The sequence below is a fragment of the Lissotriton vulgaris genome, chromosome 3_1 (assembly GCF_964263255.1).
Source record: "Lissotriton vulgaris chromosome 3_1, aLisVul1.2, whole genome shotgun sequence".
Classification (NCBI taxonomy): Eukaryota; Metazoa; Chordata; class Amphibia; order Caudata; family Salamandridae; genus Lissotriton; species Lissotriton vulgaris.
The window spans coordinates 188,372,849-188,396,394 of record NC_141689.1 but is presented as its reverse complement, the minus strand read 5'-3'; the positions used below and the strand labels follow the sequence as shown (position 1 = coordinate 188,396,394).

The 23,546-nt window shown below is 43.6% G+C and overlaps 1 protein-coding gene across 2 annotated transcripts in view; it reads right to left on the bottom strand.

The window, feature by feature from the left end:
- Window positions 1-23,546, bottom strand: part of MYORG (myogenesis regulating glycosidase) — a 101,288-nt gene that overhangs the window by 31,871 nt on the left and 45,871 nt on the right. For both annotated transcript variants that reach the window (XM_086960287.1, XM_086960288.1), the window contains exon 2: window positions 12,887-12,970. The gene's annotated coding sequence lies outside the window, so the exon portion shown is untranslated. The remainder of the gene's footprint in view (window positions 1-12,886; window positions 12,971-23,546) is intronic.

The following is a 23,546-nucleotide window of genomic DNA, read 5'->3' as shown; positions in this document are numbered from 1 at the left end:
GGCACCGAGTAGGTAATGCCACCTTTTTTGTCCCGGCAGAAATTCCAGCTTCGGGAAGAGGCCGCCCCTTCGGAGGTCTCTTGGTTTGGATAGACATTACTTTGGGATGGAGGGTACACCATCATCCCCAAAAAACTCCAGATTTGATGCACCTCACTGTAACTTGCCCGAGGAGAGCAGAAAAACTGGAGATTATTAACATCTATACACGAGGGGCCTCCGGGAGAGCTTTGTCACCAACGCTCTTGGACCTGGAGGCAGCCCTGGGTGAGTGCTGTAGCGATTCCCTAGTTTTGGTCATGGGGGACTTTAATTGCACATTCGAGCCTCTGTTACCCGATGAATCCCTGGACCTAAATGATGAAGATTCTAGGAGAGGTGTCCCGGCACTTGACTTGCCCATCATAAATAGTTGGACCCCCAGAATCATCCAACTAAATTCCCTCACTTTAGAGCATGGCCTAAGGGCAGCCAATGGGAGGACACCATCAGACCTATTGGGGGCTCATACATATAACAGGGTCGGTCATTCTTCCGGGATCGATTATATCCTTCTAAACTTTTCTTTGTGGGCTCACATGAAGGATATGGTAGTTCTACCCTCCCTGGACAGTGACCATAACGCCCTTTCTTTGACCCTATCAACCTGGTGGAAAGAGAACTTCCCTGGAAGTGGAAACCACGATGCTCTTGCAACAGGGCCACTGGGAGGAGTGGTCCCAACAAACTGCCTAAGACGCTTGAAATGGGACAAAGTGGCAATAGATGAGGAGAAAATGGCATGTATCAGAACTGTTACTTCTACAGCCTGTGCCATTTTAAAAAGTCAGCCTATTTGCCCTAATCAGATTACAGCATTGTTTCGTGAGGTCTCACTCTCAATTGGGGACCTTTTCAAGGCTAAAGCAAAAAATGGGAACCCTAATCGCAATAACCAACAAGGCAAGTCAGGATGGTATACGAAGGAGTGTCGTGCCAAGAAGAGAGCCCTGATACTGGCGGTGAAAAGTGGAAATGCCACCCTAATATCCACTGAACGGAAGGGCTATAAATCGGAGCTTAAAACAGCAAAGAGAGACTGGGAAGACAAGTTCTGGCAGGATCTCCGAACTGCCAGCGGCGGAAAAAATGCAAAAGCTTTCTGGGACTTAGTTCACAAGAAGAACAGACCCCTTGATACAGTTATCACTTGTAATATAACCGAGGACTTATGGTTCACACATTTTTCGAAATTGTATACGGCAACCGCAGTTGAAGCGTTGGATTTCGTTTTACCACAGCCCCTTAGAGTGTTGGAAAGATCCGAGGAAAGTCTGTTTACTAAGATAGAAGCGGAAAGCGCAATAAAATCTCTGGTTCCACGCAAGGCGGCTGGCCCCGATGGTCTTCCGGGCGACTTGCTCCGAGCTGACATAGATGACTGGAGCACACTGATCTCCTCGGTCCTGAATGCTGCTTTGGAAGGCGCACCTCTGCCTGCCTCTTGGATGGCCGCTGAAGTGGTTCCCCTTCACAAAAAAGGTTCGAGAGAAGACCCTGGGAACTACAGGCCAATCAGCCTGATCGACTGCTCACAAAAAGTCGCAGGCAAGGTTCTTTTAACAAGAATACAGCAATGGGCAGATGAGAACAGGATCCTTTCGGATTTTCAGGCAGGGTTCCGTGCTGGCACTGGAACAATTGAACAATCGCTAAGGCTTCTTATGATCCACTGGAAGGTCGTCACAATTGGGAAGGGTACATTATATCTGGCCTTCATCGACCTCCGGACGGCCTTCGATTTGGTCCCCAGAAATAATCTATGGAAGGTTCTTAATGATCTTGGCCTGCCACCTTACCTGCTCCACCTGGTCATGAAGTTTCATGAAAACAACTACGCCCAAATTCGCTGGGGTCCCAATGGCCAAAAAACCCGAAGAATAGATGTGAACAGAGGAGTGCGGCAAGGGTGTGTTCTTGCCCCAACACTCTTTTCGCTCTATGTTAATGGGGTGGTGGACCACTTGTTAAGGATTCCAGCAGATGCCCCTCGTCTGGCAGGTCGTTCCATCCCCACCCTGCTTTTTGCGGACGATACTTTGCTCCTGTCAAAATCGCCAATGGGCCTGCAACAGCTTCTATCAGGCTTTGACGATTTTTGTAAACAAAGAGGACTCTGTATAAATACAGACAAAACAAAGTACCTTATTTTGAACCCTCCGCAAAAACTGGGCCCTCCGCCAACATTGGGCTCCGTGGCATTGGACAGGACTAAAACCTTCGATTATCTGGGCATCAGGTTGGTGGATTCCATGAAATGGGACCAGCATCTGTTCAAGATGTTGTTAAACCTAAAAAGAATAACCGGGACCCTGCTAAAAGAGCAGAGAGCAGCCTCAACTAAACCCATAGCTGCAGTATTGGACATTTACGCGGCCAGAGGAGTAAGTGCTGCCTTGTATGGGGCGGAATTATGGGGAATGTCGAACTTGAAAGACCTTACTCGAGCTGAGAATTCCTTCTTGAGAAGCCTGATGTCCCTTGGCCCGTCTGTCCCCATCTTGCCTCTGCAATTGGACATGGGCTGTCGGGCTATAGAAGACCTAGCGAAGTTACGCCCTTTGCTTCTGTGGGCTCGCATCTGGAGAGTTCCTGAACTCTCAAGTTATGCGGACGGTCTACGGGAGATTCTAAGATCGACAGGGTGGGCGAAAATAAAGTGGCTAACGGATATTAAAGCCTTACTTACCAATCTGGGGCTGGAAGAAGCATGGCACCAACAGTCAGCCCCCCCCAAATCCACAATAAAACAACTTTATTGGAATTGGGTAACAAACAGAAGGAATTCCTCTACCTCGATATGCAAGTCGACTAGAAACTTCATGGAGTCCAAAGATACCCCCTTCAGAGAACTGTATCTGGACACCATCTCAGCCCCTTGGGAAAGGTCCCTATACTTTAAATTTAGAACTGGTCTTCTCCCTGTAATGGAATTTACTTGTCACTGGAAAATCCCATACCAGACTGCTCCGTGGTGTCCCTTCTGCCCACAGCGCAGAGAATCTGTCCCTCACTTTTTATTTGAGTGTCCTGCATATATAGTTCCACGGTCAAAATGGCTCAAGCCCATGTGTCGTACTTTGGGCACTAGGCATTGCAACGTGGCTTTAAGGATTCTCTATTCGGACACTCGTACTTTTTACGCATGTGCCACCTCGAAGTACCTTGGGTGGGCATGGCGAATCCGGTCAAAAAGACTTAGGCAAATTGTTTAATTACACTTTTTACCATGGTCTGTTTTAAACTAAATGCTTATTTTAGAACCTATAGATCCATTTCCTGATAGCAGAAAGTTACGGTTTATTTTAAATGCACTGAAAAGTATTTTTTATTGTATGTATGCTTTTTAAGATATTGTTATATGTCGAAATAAAGCCTTTTTGACTTTGACTTTGACTTTGACTATTAGTAACATTTTATGTTCTGTGACTGATGAAACCAGAATGACTGCCCCCAATGTGATTGATTTGTATTTTATTTATGATATTTGTAATGTGTAACAAATACCCAAACACAGCATCCTTGAGCTGAGGAAACAGGTATGCAAAGTAGGCAAATAGGATGGTTGGAGATACGGTCATGGTTATGCGGCATGGTTTTCCAGAGTTTGGCAGCCATGTAAGAAAAGGATCAGCCTCCTGTATGAATGAATGAATGAATGAAACTGGGTCTTATAAAGCGCGGACTTAGCCCAAGGGCATCAAGGCGCTAAAAGCGGACAATGCACGGAGTAGGCTAAAGAATGTTAAGCTGTACAGCGACGATGGGCTAGAGGAACCCTAATTAAGCACCATTTGAAGAATGTAAGGGGCAGGATGGGTGATCACATTGAAACCTTGATCAGAAATAAGCAGGATCTGACAGGTTCAAGGATCTATTTACTATGCAGAGAAACTTCCAGTGGATATGTTGCAAGGCAGGCGACCAGTGTAGATGGGTGAGGCGGTTGCCAACTGAGATATGTGGAGGGAAGTTTGGTAATACCCATGTAGTTGAATTTTAAACAGTCTGGAGTCTCCAAATAGTATGGAATGGAAGGCCGAGATGGAGAGTTGGCACAGTAATGAGATGTCATGAGATGACACAAAGGCGTGAGATGACGACTGTTTGAATTACTGTTGACCGTGCTGACAAAGAGTGGAAAGGATTAATTTTACAAACAGATTGCTGTAGTAGGTCAAATGTGAGTAGCGAAAGAAATTTTGAGATTGATAAAAAATACCCACTTTTCAGCTGAAGGTGTTTTTGAAGGAGGTGGGCCAAGTTCTGATGACCACCAAGCTGCAGTTGGCCACCAAGCTGGCGACCAGACAGAGGTATTTTTTCCACATACAATTCCAGTTTTTTTCTCCATTTAGTTTAAGGGAGTTAGGTTTCATCCATCTTCTGACCCGCAATTAATGAATATTTTCTTGGGTTAAGGCCAGGTCATTGGATACTGAGACAATAATTTGAGTGTCATGCTCATGCAACATTATGTCAAATCCGTAGGAACTTATGAATGCAGCCAAGTGGTTCAAAGTGAGAGAGTGTGGAACCAGTAGATAGTCTAATAAGATAAGGTCAGAAAACGTATGCAGAGGATGGATGAAAGCTAGATTGCATTTTCTTAATGTTTTCCTTGAAGAGAGAGAATAAGCCAGCGTAGAGTTCGAGTTAGTATAATTCCATTAGAGCAACCGGATGGTTGGAGAAACTTTCACAATGGAGAGGATTTCTTTGGGATCATTGTTGGCCGATTCAATTTTATTAGCAAAATAAGAAGTTTGTGTAGAACAAATGAGGAGCTTGTATTTTTTAGTGGCTTACGGTAGGTGGCTTTAGCTTGAGGATCATAAGACGGTCTCCAAGATCTTGCTAAAGATTTCCAGTGGCATTTTATCTCACATACCTCCTCTACATAGCATTGTGCTGTTCGGGAGAATTGTGGAGGACAACATTATGTAAGTAGTGCCAAGGATTAATAGCAGTAATTTTCCAACAAAGAGCATTGAAAGCAGCTGTGTAAGTATTCCTATTGGTATCCTGGCAATTACAGGGGTAAGGGATTAGCCGAAATTGAGAACTAAGGGCTTGGTTCAGAGTTATGCAGACGGGACGCATACTGAGTCACAAATGTGAAGGACTTTCCATCTGCCTTTTTACAAGTGCATTAGGATATAATACACTTGTAATAAGGCGGACGGGAAATCAGTATCATTTGTAATGGATTACCATTCCCCCAAACACTAAATCAGGCCCTAAGATTGGATGGGCCAATTTTGTTATAGGTCATTTTAGTCGAAGAAGGTATGAAAGAGCAGGCAAGGGATCTATGGAGGAGCAGGTGAGGGGTCGAGGAATGTTTATTAATGTAGAAAAAGAAACGGAGTACTTATCAGTCCACGTGAGGGGAAAATTGAGGAAGGACTCCTGGGGCATGAAAGTTAGTGAACATTAGCTTAAATGGAGGTCCTGAATGAGTAGGTGCTTTGCCAATTTGAAATAGTGAAAGTTAAAAGCACGCAAGAGACTAGTGGCATCTTTACAAAAAGAGTCTTCAAGATGATAATTGATATCACCTAAAATATTGAAATTCACTTGGCTTAAGATAAATGCTGCATGGAAGTCACCAACAGTGGCAGTAAAATTGGCCCTGGGACCTGAAGGTAGATAAACAAGCGGGTCCAAGAGAGCATGTGGGATTGAGTTTTTGGGTAAATAGAAGCATTCCCCTGCTAGAAAGTGAATGGAATCAATGTGCACTTTTGTGAAAATCTGAAAGTCTATAGCACGTCCACCTCCAGTCTTAGCACATTACCAAATATCCAGGTGGGACAGTGTGGGATATATGGGGGTTGAGCTACCAGTTAACCGTGTTTCCATTAAAACCTTATGCCTTGGTCATTAGAAATTATAAAATCAAAGAGATAAAGAAAATGTCTGGAGAGTGACCACACATTTATTAGGAAGCAACCTATTGGGAATGTGGCTGCATGGAAAGTCATTATAAGTGGGGTGGCATGGGTGGACCTGTGGGATGTAGCCAGAGTGCTAAAACTAAGTGGGGGCAAAGAACTGAAATTGCAGAAGAAGCAGTAAATATGGTTCGGGAATGTATAAAGGCTGGTAGCATTTACCACAGGCCTCAGCTCATGAACTGAGGGAATGCAGGGGAGCTGTCCACCACAAAAGAAATCAGCCAACTGACCGGTAGGCATGATAACGCGGTTTCTCTTGAAGGCGAGCAACAAGCAGCAAAAATAAATGGGGAACTTTTCTAAACAAAGTTATTTATTGGCTACGGTTGCTTAGAGGCTGCAGTTTGGTTACAAGAGAGGACATTATTTTTGTTGAGAGAATTATCTGCCTACATCGGCTCACCAGCATTGAAAAGGCAATTTAATAAAAACTGAACTGGTCTACGGAGACTTCAACAGAGTCATAAACTATCTTGTCAGTTTTTTATCACTCTGCATTAAAGCCTACAGATAGGTATTCTGTTACATGGAATCTCAGAGATTACTGTATTAGGCAAGGGTTTATGTGCTGTCTACTCACTCTGACAAACTGTGGGTGCGGAAGATGAACTGTCAGAATCCTTATTAGGCCGCCTTAGGAGAGACAGTATTCTGCTCATCCAACTGTACATTTGTATGCTATGTCATTTTATGATTATGTGCCTGATTGTTTGCTTGTCGGAAAGCTTAAGTTCAGTACAGGAGGCCTCAGTAGGTTATGAAGACAAGCCAGTGATATCAGCTAGAGACACAAATTGGATCACTAGGAAAAATGATTTTCGATGCCACAGGTCTGCTCTGTTTATTATGAAAAGTTATGATAAATGCAGTAGGACTTTTATATCGACCGTGAAAGCACAGGTGACAATAAAGGCACTTAAGGGTGGATTGTTATTTCTCTGTATTAAAGCGTACAGCTTGGTATTTTGTTACATGAATTGTCACAGATTACCTTTGTAGGGAAAGAGTTTTGTGTTGGTTACTGCCACGGACAAGCCCTAGGGGTAGAAGATGTGAACTGTAAGAAATCTTTATAGAATGTAGCTTAGCTGTTTTTATAAATAAAAATATACCAACATAGATACTTAGTGGCCTTTAGGTCAGCTCTGTTCTGCCACTGGTCTGACTGAGTGGCATTTACGCTCTACTTCAATCCATGACAGCGACCCCCGCTCCCCCCCCACCCGCCAACTACGTTCGTCCAATCAAGCCCTCGCCGCTATTCCACGCATCCGAAGAACCACCATGGGAGGAAGATCATTCTCCTACTTAGCGGCCAAAACCTGGAATTCTCTCCCCACCCACCTCCGCCTTACACAGAACCACCTTTCCTTCAGAAAACAACTCAAAACTTGGCTATTTGATAAGTAGCGATCCCCCCTCCCTCAAGCGCCTTGAAACCCTCTGGGTGAGTAGTGCGCTATACAAATGTTGACTTGACTTGACTATTACAGCAGGGTAATGGTTCTGACAACATCAGTCATGGTCTCTCTTGCACTGTGAATGACGGCATTTTCTGATGACGTGTACACATCCACCTGAAAATGAGTGTGCCTCTGTGTCAGGGCTGGTTGGTCCGTCCTTTAACTTAAAATGTTCTTCTTTACTTTGCTTCTCCTTTATTTTGGATGTTTAAGAGAACAGTATAGTGCTCCTGGCAATGCTTATGGTTCTTCTTATTTGCCACTTATTTCATCTGTAGTGTGCCACATTCCATGTGGGCACTTCCTCTAAATCAAGAGACCATTATGGAATGCTTTTGTACATAGTGCATCATTGTTTCAGTAATCCAAGGTTACCAATAAGTTGGTTTTAAACGTGGCAGCCATGCTGGAACATTAACAAAATGATAGACAGTTTACAATACCTCTGCAAGACAGACACCCGCTGGGGTGTTTAGTTTCGTTACTGCATGCATATGCCTGCCATATTTAGATGACCGCATGTTTTCTCTTTTCCACTTGTACTTTTTTTATTTATTTTGCATGTGTTGTAAAGTTAGCGTGTGTTTTGTGATACTGTCAGAGCACATATGCAAGAAGGAGTCAGTTGATGGCTGAGTGAGTGAAAAGATGAGTGCTAGAGTGCATGTATGATGACTTATTGAGTGGCTAAGTCCATCAATGAAATCAAAGGCAGTTTCATTCATAAGCCAGACCTTTAGGCATTGCCAGTGCTTGTTTATCTAACTTTCCAAGGAAGCGGAGGTCGATGTTTTTTAATTAAAGCTGTTTAACACGATTAGTTGACAAAGTGGTGTTTGAAAAGGCTCATCGATTACTACTGATGTGGGCCAGCAACTCAATAACATAGCTGCCAAGGTTTCAGATTGCCATGTGTGACATTTTCATAATTTCAGTGTAATTATGAGTGACATTTCAACGACTACGAGTGACACTTTCTTGCGGACAAAATTAAGCAATGAAGACGATCAACACATGTAAATATCAGAAATAACACCACAAAGAGTGTTCCAATCGAAACACGTCAGTCTTTTTAATAAACTTTTGAATAAACTACTACGGCAACTATATCTCACAATGCAAGCTTTCCTCTGTGTGTGACCACGATGCTATCACTCTATCTATCCCTCTCCTCTCTCTCTCTTTTTATCCCTCTCCTCTCTCTCTCACATGCTCTCTATCCGTCTCCTGTCTTTATCCCTGCCCCTCGCACTCACCGTCTCTTTATCGCTCTTTCTTTATTCCTCTCCTCTCTCTTTATCCTTCTCCTCTTTTTATCCCTCTCCCCTCTCACACACTCTCTCTCGCTATCCCTCGCCTCTCTATCCTTTTATCCCTCTCCTCTCTCACGCGCTCACTCTCTAGACCTCTGCTCTGTCTTTATTCCCCTCTCCCCTCGCATGATCTCTCTCTTTCCCTCTCCTCTCTATCCTTTCATCCCTCTCCAATCCTTTTATCCCTCTCCTGTCTCTTTTTATCCCTCTCCTCTGTCTCTTTTTATCCCTCTCCTCTCTCTCAAGCGCTCGCTCTCTATCCCTCTCCTATCATTATCCCTCTCTCGCATGCTCACTCTCTCTATCCCTCTCCTCTCTATCCTTTTATGCCTCTCCTCTCTATCCTTTTATCCCTCTCCTGTCTTTTTATCCCTCTCCCCCCTCTCGCACGCTCTCTCTCTATCCCTCTCCTCTCTATCCTTTTATCCCTATCCTCTCGCTGTCTAGTTTTATCCCTCTCCTCTCTCACACTCTCTCTAGCCCTCTCCTGTCTTTATCCATCCCCCCTCTTGCACACTCTCTCTATCCTTTTATCCCTCTCCTGTCTTTTTTTATCCCTCTCCTGTCTCTGCCTCTTTTTATCCCTCTCCTCTCTCATGCGCTCTCTCTAGCCCTCTCATCTCTCTCGCACCAGGTTGCACTGTTTGTTTTGATCTGAAAATGTTAATTTTGATTCATTTTACAAATTGCAAATACAGATGAAGCGCCATTTTCACACAGTTGTGAAAAATGTAACCTTGCCTTTAAATATCCGTCATGAAAAATGAAAATTTTTTGGCAAACAGGGCTAGCTCCGACACCAAAATAGGCAGCGATAATAAAGATATTAAAGTAGTTAATGTTACTGATTTTGCTGGCCAGCCAGCACTGGAGTCTTTTTTTATCCGCTCCTTTTCCAATTAAAAGACTGGCATTAGCCCCATATTAGTAGTGCCTGCCATTTCTACATGAGTTAGCGGGAATGGTTTAGAAATTGATACCGGACAACAAGTTTGAAAAAACAGAAAGCCACTGTCACCAGCCATTCAAACGACTACCGCCAATCACTCTGCAGTTTCGGTTTGGATCCTTGTATGGGAAATACCCGCCTGATTCTCCAGCTAAAATTGTATTGGAAGACAAGCTATCCAGGACATAATTGTTCTAGGTAGGGAGAAAAGGCAACACGGTCCATGGATTGTAACACTTTCTATAGTTAATCCTAATTATAAAAGTATATCGTCTATTCCAAAAAGTGAACTAACGATGTGCATGGTCCCCTGATATACCAGAGGAGAAGCTGCCACACCAAGGGTCACAGTGCGGTAGCGGAAAGATCCATGTATACAATTAGAATAGATAGATTTAACCCCCTCCCCACCATGGCCGCACTCAAGAGCAAGGGGTGTCTCTCTGCCTTCTCCAGACCTTGCCCCTTGGTGAGAACCAAGAAAGAAGTGAAATGCTGCATGCAGCAGAGGACCAGGGCAGCTTCAGCTCGGTGTGATCTTTTTGCAAAATGTGGAAAGAATGCTTGGACAGCTATAAGCTGTGCTGCCACACCCAGTCACCCTGAGGAGGGCAGTCAGCTGCAAATCTGCCTTTTCTTTTATTTTAAATTCCATTTACCCCAGTGGACAGAAGAGGGAGCGGGAGAAAACACACTTTTAATCCAGCAATGCAGGATGCAATGGCACTGGGGCAGCAGTCAGCTGTCCCGGTATAATCAAAAATGCCATGCTGCCCTTGGGAAAGGCTTTAAGGATTTGGACTGAAGTAACCCTCTCACACCCTTGGACAATGCCGGGAAGGAAAGAAAACAAAACCCTCTACCCTTGAGCACGACGTGCATGCAAAAGACACTCTGCCAGTTCCTGGGTTTTAAGTGTGAGACCAGGCCAGGAAAGTGGTGGGGTGAACACCCTTTACCCCCTCACTCCCAAACACACTTTTGCATTACATCTTTCTTTGGCTTGTGTGACTGGCTGTTAAGTGATCTGGACAGCCGGAAATATTTCACAATGTGTTTTAATTTGCACACCAAAAGCAATGCTCATCACCTCACCCTTAATTAAACTGATGCAATTACTAATGCAAATCATCTAGCAGATGAGATTACATATCACATTACATTTTCCTTTATGACCGTGACTAAGCCCATAACATTTTAATGTTGACAATCAAAGAAAAATACCAAGCGAAATCACTTTTGTTGTTTATATGATTGATGTCCCAAGGTATGTCAGCAGCACTCTCTGTCCCTTTCAGGAAAGAATTCAAGAATATATTGAAGCTATAAAACACAAAGTTTACATCCTGTGGCAAGCCAATAAAAAAGAGATTTCATAACAGTGACCCAACATCATTAGTATACTTTGAGATTGTCCTAGCAAATAGAAATGGACAAAGTGACAAAGATAAGACAAATGAAATCAAGATATAGTAACTAATTAAGTACAAATGTACTACCAGGTCATAAATTGGATGAAGAACTTCATAAACACCTTGAATAATCACTTTACCCAGGTATGATGAACCTCCATAAACATCTGTTGAAAATCAACCCCTAGTTTGGTTCATAAATGAAGCCCAAATCAGGAATAACGTAGGATTTCAATAAATGAGTTTGAGAATTGGGATATAAATGCTCAAATCATTTAACACAAAAATAAGTGGATTACACTAAACCAAATATACAAAACTGAAAGACTATCATGGCATAACCCATCAAAGGACAAGAAAAGACCTCCTGCATATTGTGTGTGGCTGAGTAGTAAACATATGATAGAAGCCATACAATGAAAGCTGTTTGAACTTTGGCAGAGAGGACCAGGCTGGTGACCATGACCGAATGATAGAAACATGTCAGCTCTGGGAATTTACTGCATATTGTATGAAATAAATGAAAGCATAGTTTACAATTAATACATGTGCTCCGAGTGCACTTTGTTTTTTCTACTCCTAAGAGAATAGTATGTAAATATACTTATATATAAAATAATAGGCCACATCCACTTTTTTCTCATTCTGAGGGCGCCAAGAGTGAACATACTATGCTAATGTGCTTAAGCATCTTTTGGGTATAAATCTTCTTCTATAAAGATCTTCTACAAATGTTAAATGCAAACTTACACACCTGAGCTTGCAAGGGCACCCTAGCTAGTAAAGAACATTAGCTTTAGGTGGACTCTCCTGCGGTGTCCCTCAACAACAGCGTTATACATCCACTGAAAGTTTATTTTGAGGGAAGTGAACATTAAAAAGTGTATTTTTACTTGAAATCTATAACAACTAGCCTGCAAAATGGTATCTTCCTTTAGTCTTGAAATTAATTTCATGAGCAATTAAATTCGGTCAACATGTGTTACACACATCTAGTTCACTTCTTCACAACACCTATACAAAGTATTATTGTATGGGCTGTCAATGTAATGATTGCAGAGTCCCTGCCTAACCAACAAATTGTTAATGATTTATTCAAGTATTAGTAATGTTCTAATGGGTGCTTCCTTGAAAGAACCTATCAGTGAACACTGGCTTAATGCTTCCCTGACTTTCTACCAACATCTTACCGTTGCCTCATTTAAAACCCTGCAGAGATAAAACAGAACCACTAGGCCTAAAGCCCTACAACGTGGCACTTACTTAGGGTATGAATAACTCATTACGCTGAAGTTTGGTTGCTGGCATGGCCAATTACTCCCTGGTTGCCTTTCATCTATTTGGAATATACAAACTCTTCAACCGGTTCCATTTGACTTCCACATCCAAAAAGCCTATCTACCATCCCAACAAATTGCTACTTCCCCGCCACCTTCTCACTGCATAGAGGATGTGCTCAATATTTAAGTCACAGCGAGAGACCACTGTCTTTTGGCCTTATTTTCTTTATGGAGGCATTACTTCCACCTTTTAGTAATTCCCCAATTTTCCTTAACCTATCTCAGCTTCCTATAAGAAGATGCTCAACCATGAATGTAAATAAATGCTTATTGGTTAAACCAATATGTGCATCTTTATGTAACATTCTCTTCAGGGGATGTTCCTGGAAAGAAAGAAAGAAAGAACGAAAGAAAGAACGAATGCTGCCAACCCTGGCCCCGTATGAATGACCTTCCTGCCAAACTCTTACCGTTTCTCTGTTGGTCCCGACTGCGCTTCTCAATCAGCACTGGCTCAATTGCAGTTTCTGATGACTGTGTAAAGCCTTGATCACCTGAGAAAAAAGGCAGCCAAGTTAGGAAAGTTGTGCAACTCGAAGTGTAAAAGAAAACATTTTAGAAAGAACTAGAAAAAGTGGCATTTAATTGCTTCAACTTTGGCGTAAGTTTTTTACCAACTCAATTACCAGATATTGATGCTAAAAGTTCCGGGCTTTAAAGTTATCTCCAACTGTAGCCTAAATCCTTCAAATTTGATGGCCATACTTCAGCGTACCACTGGCACCCTCCCCTTTTTGTACAACTCTCTCTTTTGCTCCTGGAATGGTTATAATGAAAGGTTTTCAGAAGACCACTTTGAAAATGTAGGACTTCAAAATATTTAGGCTTTCCTGTTTTCAGTTTCTATTTTTGGTAAATTCTGGTGGGGTTTTTTCTGTGTTTTCAATATCTTAAAAAACAGTTGTTATCAGTGGTTACACATTTTTGTGCCACTAAAAACAACAGAAAATGTGTTTTTGCAGTGTTTATGGAACGTTTTGCTTTTATTATTGCTTGCTTTCTGCACTGAAAGAACATTGTATATAGACCTTATACACTTATAGTGTATATGAGGTCCAAATAGATTTTTGCAAATTAATCTTATTGTAGTACACTATACTGTACTTCTTCAGTGAGTCTTTGGGTCATGTGCGCTTGCTCTTTCCTTCCCATGTAATCTTCTGTGAAAAGGCCCTCTCAGCATTCATAGTTCCTTGGGCTGAGAACCATCAGCTAAGGGACACAGTTCAGATGACTCTTTCTTTGATGCCACATAAAGCACGAAATGATAAATATTTGCGTTTTAGTTCCTGTACATAAGAAAACATTGCACCAGAATGGACTAAAAAGTCAATAGCATCCCTCATTAACTCTGAAGATGGTAAAGATGCTTTCAGCATACCATCTAACAAGTGGCAAGGATCTCCTACAGGGAATCACTTCAGCTCGGGTATCAATTTTGACAGGTCATCACACAACTTTTTTATATACGTAGCTGAATCACTGCAAATACAAATAATATCACTCGGATCTTTGTTGAACTTGGAAAGAACCTTTTTGCCGAGCATTACAAGTGACACTGAGTTCAATGCTTTCCAAAAGTCTGGTGTCATGTTTTCACCACTATCCCAGATGCTTGGTGATATATATACTTGTCACTATACCTTGCATTGAATGTTTAAGGCCTGAGGTGTTGGCAATTCACCTACTATCAATACTAACCCACTAGAAACTATGGTCTGATGTATTAAGGGTTTTTACCCATTCTCTGTGGGTAAATGTGATGACACATATTAGGAATGATTTTTAAGAAACCAGCCATTTTACCTATCAGTGAAAGAATCAAATGCAGCCAAAATATCAAATATGAGTTTGATATTTCCTGATTCTCTACAGTTTAGAAAATAATTAAACAAGACCAAAAACATGAAACTAAACCCTGCATCTTTAGACCAAAGGCCACAAAACTGAAAAAAGTAAAAGGAAGAAGAAACAATATTTTAGTGGCATCCCTAAAGAACAAAACTCAAGCAGAATAATGTTAGTCAGTCTTCCTTACTGCTAGCTTGTATAACAAAGTTACATTGTATTGACACCTTCAGGAAGAAAAAAACTCTTTCACTCTCTTTTTCCTTTCTTTGAATGGCATTTAGTTTGTGGTTGTGCAGGTGTTTTTTCAGTGCTTATATGTTTTCACCGGTGAGGGTTATTTATCTTTCAGTTGGGTTTCATCAGTTATTATAGGTTTAAACCTAAAACCCCACAGCCTAAAAATATCCTATTTATACAAGCACCTTTGTTTGGAGGTAGTCATACCAGCCCTGAGCAGTATGAATTGAAACCTATCACACATCACTTTTTCAAACCCCACCAATATATGTGTGCATTCTACCGCCTCTTTAACTTGGCTCCACAAAATGCTAAGCCAAAAAATGATTAAAGCATCACTCATTGTTTCTCTTGGATCGACTCTGAATCCAGCCACATACCTTGCATATCAAGAGCAACAAATAAAGTTAGGAACCCCACTCCTTTACGTCAAAGAATTGCTCCACGTGCCCCCAAAACTCCATACTTCAATCCTGTGCTCTTTTATACCCAGTCTCTTGGTGACATAATAAGAGACTTACAAATTACACCACCAACATAAAAATGCTCTCCCAACTTAAATTAAACGAGCCTTCCCTTGACAATATCTTCAACCTCACTTAGACTTTAAATGACAACCAATCCTGGATGACTTCTCGCCATCTCAAATTCATAGGTAACAAGCGGATTCCTGCTTATCTCATCTTACTACTCCTCTTTCGTGGTTCTGAACTGGCTAGACTCCCCTGAGGCGTGAGCCGTGCGGACCATTGCGCTGCTAAGACCTGTGAAATCTTTTACATTTATTTTAAACTGTGATAACAGTTGGAGGAATTTTAGCATTTGGTTTTTAACTTGCTATCTTTGCACTCACCTCGGTGGCTGCTTCCCGAACCAAGAATCGGCGATGGAGACACGCGTCCGTCATCTTGGGAGGGAGTAGGTTATCGGGCTAGCGTTGCACCGCTCCCTGACGATAAAACAGGAAGCTGGTGTGCGCGCGCGCAGGTGAAGGGGCGCCGGCGCGCCAAAGGCAAGCCCGTCTGCGCCCGTCCGCGCACGATCAGCACACAGCGTCAGCCATGTTGCTCAGCAGAGTAACGAAGAACCACGTATTCTCTCTTACTCCAGTAGAGTTCGCCACAGCCTGAACCCAATGAAGCAAATCCCTGCATACATTATTATAAGGCCTCAACAGTACACTCGTTTGTGCCAAGATAGCTGTCCAGGCTGTATAAGGCAACACGAGAAGCTACCTATGCACACAACAAGGTGCGAATTAGGAAGCAAAGAACACAAACGGTTTAAATGCGCTCTTCTAAATGCTAGATCCCTAGTGAAACACAGCATTGAGGTTGCAGACCTAATTCAAGAAAATGAAATTTTGATTGCATTTATAACTGAGTCATAAACAGATGATGGGTCAGGACCAGATCTGATCAAAGCTACACCCCCTGGGTTTGCATGCCACACACTAAATAGGATGGGCAAAAAGGGAGGAGGGTCAGCAGTGATATATATACAAACAATAAATGCTAAGTTTAGCCCTTCCCCCACCATGGAATGCGAGGCACTTGATTTTAACTTTTCGCTGGCCCACAATTCTACATTTAAAGGTACTTTGATATATAGACCACCGGGCCCCAGGAACCGATTTTCAACACAAGCTCTCACTTGGCTTGAAAGAGGGGTCTGTGCTAGCTCCTATACTATTTTGGGGGATTTCAATTTTCATCTAGAAATGGACAATGATGGAGATATCTTGAATCTGATCGACCTAATGAACTCCCTAGACCTTCATTAACAGGTCACTGAGGCGACACATTCAGCGGGACATACATTGGATGGGATTTTTTCTAATAACAACCACTTGAGGTTTATCAACACACTCCCGGTAACATGGTCAGACTATAGTATAGTGTTTTTTGAGGTAATCTCATCAATTCTTGATCATCAGAAACCCGGGGCTAAACAAACAACCATCAGAGCATGGAGCAAAATAAATGCCAATGTTTTACAACAGCAATTAATTAGCACGGCTCCGCAGATAGCAGGAGACCTAGACGAGTCCACTTTGGCCTATACTACCTGGCTAGAAGCAGCTACTAATAAGTTAGCACCAAAGAGAACTATTCACAATAATAGGGAACGGCCAAGGTCTCCATGGTACTCTCAGGACCTAAGAGAAAGCAAAACTCTCTGTAAACATCAAGAAAGGATATGGAGAAGGGAATACAATGTTGAAGAAAAAAAATATATAAACTCTGTTTGTCAGACTATAAAAAACTACTGCACAAAACTAAAGACTTCTTTGTGAAGAAAATACAGTCTGCAAAAAATTCTACTAAAGAGCTATTTAAGATAGTCACTGCCCTAACTCAACCTCTATCAAATCCCGTTACAGCCAGCCAAGAACTATGCGACAAGATAGCCAACTTCTTCTTTAAGAAGGTGGAGGACATTTTTGTCACATTTACAGGTAACACTTACCCTAACCTTCAACATACAAGGCTTAACGAGGAAGCGGAGGGAAATTGGTCCAAACTCTGTAATTTTACTCCCACCACCACAGAGGAAGTACAGTCCATTTTGACGAAAGTCAAATCCGGATCTCCAATGGACCCTTGTCCCCCTCCATACTGAAGTTGGTATCCGACCCAGTTATACCAATTTTGACAAAGATCATTAACACGATTTTTTCAGAAGGCTATTTTCCTAAGGTGTGGAAGACAGCATCCATTCTCCCCTTGCCTAAGCTTGACCCCATGGATTCCAATAATTTCAGGCCAATCTCGAGATTACCACTCCCTGCCAAAATCATTGAAAAATTGATAAATACCCAGCTTAGTCTATTCTTAGAGGAAGGACACAAGCTGATCCTACACAATATGGTTTCAGAGGGAGCCATAGCACCGAGTCGGCTCTTATTAAATCTACTGAGGAAATAAGAGCCACTCTAGATCAAGGAGGGAAAGGAGCCCTGATCATGTTGGACCTATCGGCAGCATTCGACACGGTCCATCACAATTTAATGATGGATCGGCTGCATGAGATTGGGGTCACAGGCAGGGCATGGAAATTGATTAAATAATTTTTAGCAGATAGAGTGCAGACTGTTACACTTGGCAACTTCTCTGCAAAATCCTTTTCCCTTCGGAGTTCCCCAGGGGTCATCCATGAGTCCCACTCTTTTTAATGTTTATGTCTCCCTGCTTGCTCCTCTCATTGGCTCCTTTGGATTCAAGTTGAACTCCTACTCTGACGACACCCAGATAGTGGTCTCCATGCTTCCAAACGATACCCGGGACCTTGCTGGACGCTTTCAGGACTGAATGACAGCTGTAGGTGGCTGGATGACCAGGAATTGTTTGAAGCTCAACTCGGCCAAAAAAGAGGTGATTCTTTTTGGAAATAGCCCTCAATTTTGGACCCCAGAATGGTGGCCAGATTCTCTTGGCCCCCTCCCCACACCAGTCAGGAAAGTAAAAAACTTAGGGTTCATAATTGACAACAAATTGACACACAAAGATCAAATTAACTCAGTTGTCTCAACAACCTCCTACATTTTAAAATCATGCAAAAAAATATTGGCCTATCTCCCCTCTGAAAGTCAAAAGACAGTGGTCACGGCCCTAGCTATGTCCAGGCTGGACTATTGCAACGGCCTTTATGTAATTGTGCAGGAGTGCCTGGTAAGGAAGATGCAACTCCTACAGAACGCGGCAGCCAGACTGCTGTCCGGCACTTCAAAATATGTAGCTATCTCAACAGAAATCAAGAAGCTACACTGGCTTCCGGTTAAGAAACGAGTTCTGTTTAAGGCTCTATGCATCACTCATAAATCATTACACCAAACAGGTCCTAAACACTTGATTCAAAACACTAATTGGTATGTCCCCACAAGATCCCTTCGCTCCTCAGAATCCAAGCTGATCTGCATTCCATTGGCTAGAAAAGCCAATTGGGGAGGCAGGAGTTTTTTTGTAGGTGCCGCCAAAGCATGGAATGCCCTTCCACTCTCTCTCAGAGGCACTACCGACCTGCTTGTTTTTAGGAAAAATCTAAAAACCTGGTTGTTTACTTTATAAGTTTCCAGGCAACACAACGATCAGCCTTCAGGATTGGCATCTCCCTCAGCGCCAGGACGCCCTTGGGCAACAGTGCGCTTTATAAATGACAATAACATAACATAACATAACATAACATAACATCTTGAAATGTACCCCAAAGAGCACAGAAAGCTCCAAATCTCTTGGATTCATTTGAAACAGTCATCTCAAACAACACAAATATATCAAAAATACCCAAATTCCCGAGAACCACCAAGAATCCAAACTACTGCTGATGTGGTAGGAGCCTTGCATTTCCCCAGACTGAAGTACGGTATTTCAGTTCTCTTAGGAAGTGAGGATATTCCGCTTGCCCCTCTCAAAGCCACTCTCTATGTTGTAGCCGGACTCATTTCTGGAATAGGATTGATCAGGGTTTAGAACACAAACTACTCCACTCTGACTCACCAGAGGCAGGAGTCTATGACAGCTTTTTTTGGGAAGTCCTATAATCTTTGTAGCGCTTATACATTTAAAGAGAAAAATCATCCTTGAAAGAACCTTCCTCTGGCTGTGCACCAAAAGTTTGGACTGCTACTCACCTTTTAGCCACCCCTCCCTTCCATTAACTCTCTCATACAAAGAGATGAAAGGATTGCTTTTTAACCAACACTTTTGCCTCCCCTTCCTATCCTTCTGCACCATCCACATCTTCCAGGATCAACATATACCTGCTAACTACTTTCAGATTAGGAAACAGGAGAGAGTTGCCAATACTGATATTCAATTTGACTCCAACTTATAACAAAAGTACAGACCACAGTTCAATACTTTGAGATACTATTCAATAGCTGTTTATTCAAAAATAACTTGATGGTACAGATCTTGAAATTAGTGTAACAGGTCAAGCAATTTTATGTAACAATAATGGAAATAAGGACACAAGTGGGATAAACCTCATACATACCATCACTCATTACTCATCAGACATATCACAATCAAACCACTTACATTCAAACATTCAACCTAGGTACTTCACACAATCTGGAGGGTCAATGAACCAGTGGGTGAAATACGGGGTCTGCTATATAATCTAAAACAATCCCTAATATTCTCAACAATACACTATGGAAAAATGCAGTACAATCATAGGGTTTTAAACACAATCACCAAAATTTCAGTGTATAAACATACGTATAGGTGCAAAACAAATTGACACCAAAATGTAACCACCAGACCCAAGGGCCTACGCGTTTTGAATCCTTATCAATCTCAGGATTCTCGTCAGGGCCAATCAACTCAGTTTGTCTTTAGCCAATGGGTTGTATTCAAAAGTGTCGCCTCCTATGGGGGAGTGCACCGTGTCCTCAGCTGGCTGGTAACAAGTCTTCAGCGCGCTGTGGTGGAAATGGAGACCTGCGTGGAGGTAAAAACACGGCAACGCGATGGAGCGGGCAGTGGATGGGCTCGAGGTCAGGTTTGATCAGGAAATTCCCGTATCGTCGCAGCACACGTGGAAGTCAAGTCACGGCGACGCGGTCGAACGAGCGGTGGATGGGCTCGAAGTCAGGCGTGGCCAAGGTATTCCAATTTCGTTGCGTTACACGTGGGACCGCCGGGGAAAGCAACCGTGTCCTTGATTGAAGCGGCACCCGTTGCGCTTAGAATTCGATAGATTTAAAAGGCTGACTTGTTAAGGAGTTGTAAACACTTAGGGCCTGATTTAGAGGTTGGCCGAGAGGGTACTCCACCACAATTGCAACAGAATGCCCTCTCAACCAAACTGAAGTTCCCCTCGCCCCATTTACAGTCGGGCACAGTTTAAGTAGGTCAGCGGCGAATACTACTCCGTATTCACAACTCACATACTCCTCCAGCTGCCAGATGGATTAAGGGCCGTCAGAAGTTTGGCCATCTGTCTACCTCCCTATTTAGGGTGACGGACAAAGGGCCAGTTTTTACTTTCACACACCACCATCCAAAACGTAGAGGTAAGCAAAAGCAAAAACATTTTAATGACCCCCCCCCCCACGCCATGGGGAAAAACTCCCATGGTGAGAGGGTCATTGCTTTCTTTTAATTCAAAACATCCTGCTTTGGAATTTTGTTTTTGAAAATAAAATGTAATAAAAGATATTTAAATTTGGCACTGTCATGTTGACAGAGCCACATGGCACACTTTCAGTGCATTGATCAAAGTAAGAGATATCTACTAAGGCGTCAGACATCTCTAACTTAGGAGATTTAGAGCAATGGAGTATGTTGCTCCATTGCCTTGAAGGAGTAAAGTCTGTACTCCGAACTCTAAATCACCCCTTTCCAGGCAACAGAGCATTCATTCACAGTTTTATCTAAAACCACAATTGGGTCTGCATGCCAAATTAGTTTTGGTTGCACTACACACTTATATTGTAACTTCACATAACAAAAAAAGCATAAACAAACATAGCAACTCACAGTTTCTCTAGAATTAGAATGGCCTAAAACCTCCCCAGTTCTATTGGTCACTCACATCTGTGATGTGGTCTTTCTGAAGAGCAAATAGATTTTCTCCCCAATTGTTTCGGAGCATCTCACATTCACTTCTTGTACTGAGTAGCCACTAGCCTAACCAGGTTCTATATAATGTTTCTGCTGCACAGCTTACCTTCTCTGGCCATAACTTTTTTTTTTTTTTTAAACCTTTATTAGATGCATACAACACAAAGGCATGACCATCACAGCATGTACAATTTCGTATGACAGTATGGGACCAGCAGTCGAGAGAAAGACGAGCATGTGTACAAGTTCCATTTTAACATTGCAAACAGCACTTTACATATACAGTTCCCAATGTGTCACATTAGGCTGCTAGTCGAGTATGGGCATCTCGTCTCATTCATCCGGGGTACGGGGGGCGGGGGGGGAACAAGGAGTAGTTCAGGCCGGGAGACTCCATCCCTTTGCGCTACCATGGGGCCCGAGCAACACAGGCACAGTGGCACTATCCATCCCAGCCCCGCATCATCTCTGTCTATACCTGATAGCTAGCTACGTGAACCCACTCAGTGTCGTTAGCTATGTGTACCTAGCGTGCGCAGCTCAGCACTGCATCTCAGCGTGTGACGTGTTTGTGCCTGGACCCCATGAATGTCGACCAAGGGCGGCACGCCATGCCTTTCCACCAATGCGGCAGCAGCCGTCCCTTGCCACTACATTAAATGATGCGTGTATATCCCCTCCGCCCCGCAGCGTCACTTCCAAGAGGGAGGTGTGGGACAATTGACTCAGGCGTTGTGTCTCATGACCCATTCCGACCAAGATCCCCTCCACCGCTCTTCATCCCCGGGTCTATCGACGTTTCTCAATGTAGGTGTCCCCATATGTAGCATGTAGTGCGGATGTAGTGAGGCAATTGTAATGTACAGTGTCAATGCGCTCATGGGCCAGGGTCCAGGTCACCATCCCCAGAGGAGTCGTTGTGCATCTCCTGAGCCAACCAGTATACCCGTAAAGGGGACCAGATGTCACTGGGAGCACATCGGGCTGGCATCAGTTCCGTATAGACGCCATACTGTTCCTGACAGTGTTGGAGGTCATCCAGCCATTCCTTGAACTTTGGCGCTCTACCCCTCCCCCATCTGCAAGCAACCCTCCGTTTAGCGAGTAATAGCGCGATGTCAACAAACTTGCGATCCGCTCTGGGCACATCCCTGGTATGACCCAAGATCATCACTATCGGGTCCAACGGGAGAGGGCCGGCTATCATCACCTGAAGGGCAGCGTGCACCTGGCCCCAGTAGGCCTGTATTGCCCCACAATCCCAAGCCAGATGCAGGAACCCTGCGCCTTCCATGCGACATCTAGCACATCTATCATCCGTTGAGAGGCCAAATCTCAATTTTCTGACCGGCGTGTAATAGCACCTTTGCACAAACTTATAATGAATAATTTTCATTTGAGAGCTGGGGGATATTCTAGCCGTGACCGAGCAGCAATATTTCCACTGGTCGTCTGTGAGGGCGGTTGGTAGTTCCGAATCCCAGTCAGTCCGAGCCTTAGCCAGGGAGATCGGTCGGTGTTCTCGAACGGCAGCATAGAGTTTAGACACCAGGTGTCTCCCATCTGATACGAGCATAACATGTAACGGCAGCACCGTCCCTGGTTCCTCCGGGAAGTTAGGGAGAATATCTCGCATACCCTGACGTAGCCGGATGTAATAGAACACCTCCATAGGCGTCGGGGGGGTAATCTGGAACAGCTGGTCCTTGGTGCGGAATAGGCCATCCTGAAAGAGGTCACCCCACGTGGTAAGATTTATGCGGCGGCACATCGAACGGAAACCTCCCTCCAGCAGGAGTGATAGTCTCGGATGATACGCCAGTGGCAGTGCCGGCGAATACAGTAGGGGGGCGTCCAGCAGTTTGGTCACCCTCCGCCAGGCATCGATCGTGCAAGTCACAGTAGTGGCGGGCGTCTCAACATCTCCAACCTCTCCCATTAGCATGCCCTCAAGAGGCAGTGGGTGCACTACCCAGTCCTCCGCGGCGACCTGCGGCATAAAAGGAACGGGCCGTATCCAGTAGTAAGCATGTTGCGCCTGTGCGCTCAGGTAATAAATTTCCAGGTCGGGCACATCAAAGCCGCCTCTGTCATACGGCTGCGTAAGGACCGACCACCTGATGCGCGGTTGTTTACCACCCCAAAACAGGCGAAGCAGTTCAGAGCGAAGTCTTTTGAAGAAATAGGCGCCTGGGTAATACGGTATATTTTGGAATAAATATAAGAATCGCGGGAGGACGACCATCTTGATCAGGGAGGCCCTACCCGCCATCGAAAGGGGAAGTGCCAGCCAACGCGTGATATTGTCAGTCAGTCGTGTGATGGCTATGCCGTAGTTTAATCGGATGGTGTCAGCCTTGTCCAGCGATATTGTAATCCCCAGATACTTCAAGTCAGAGCTGCACCACTCCAA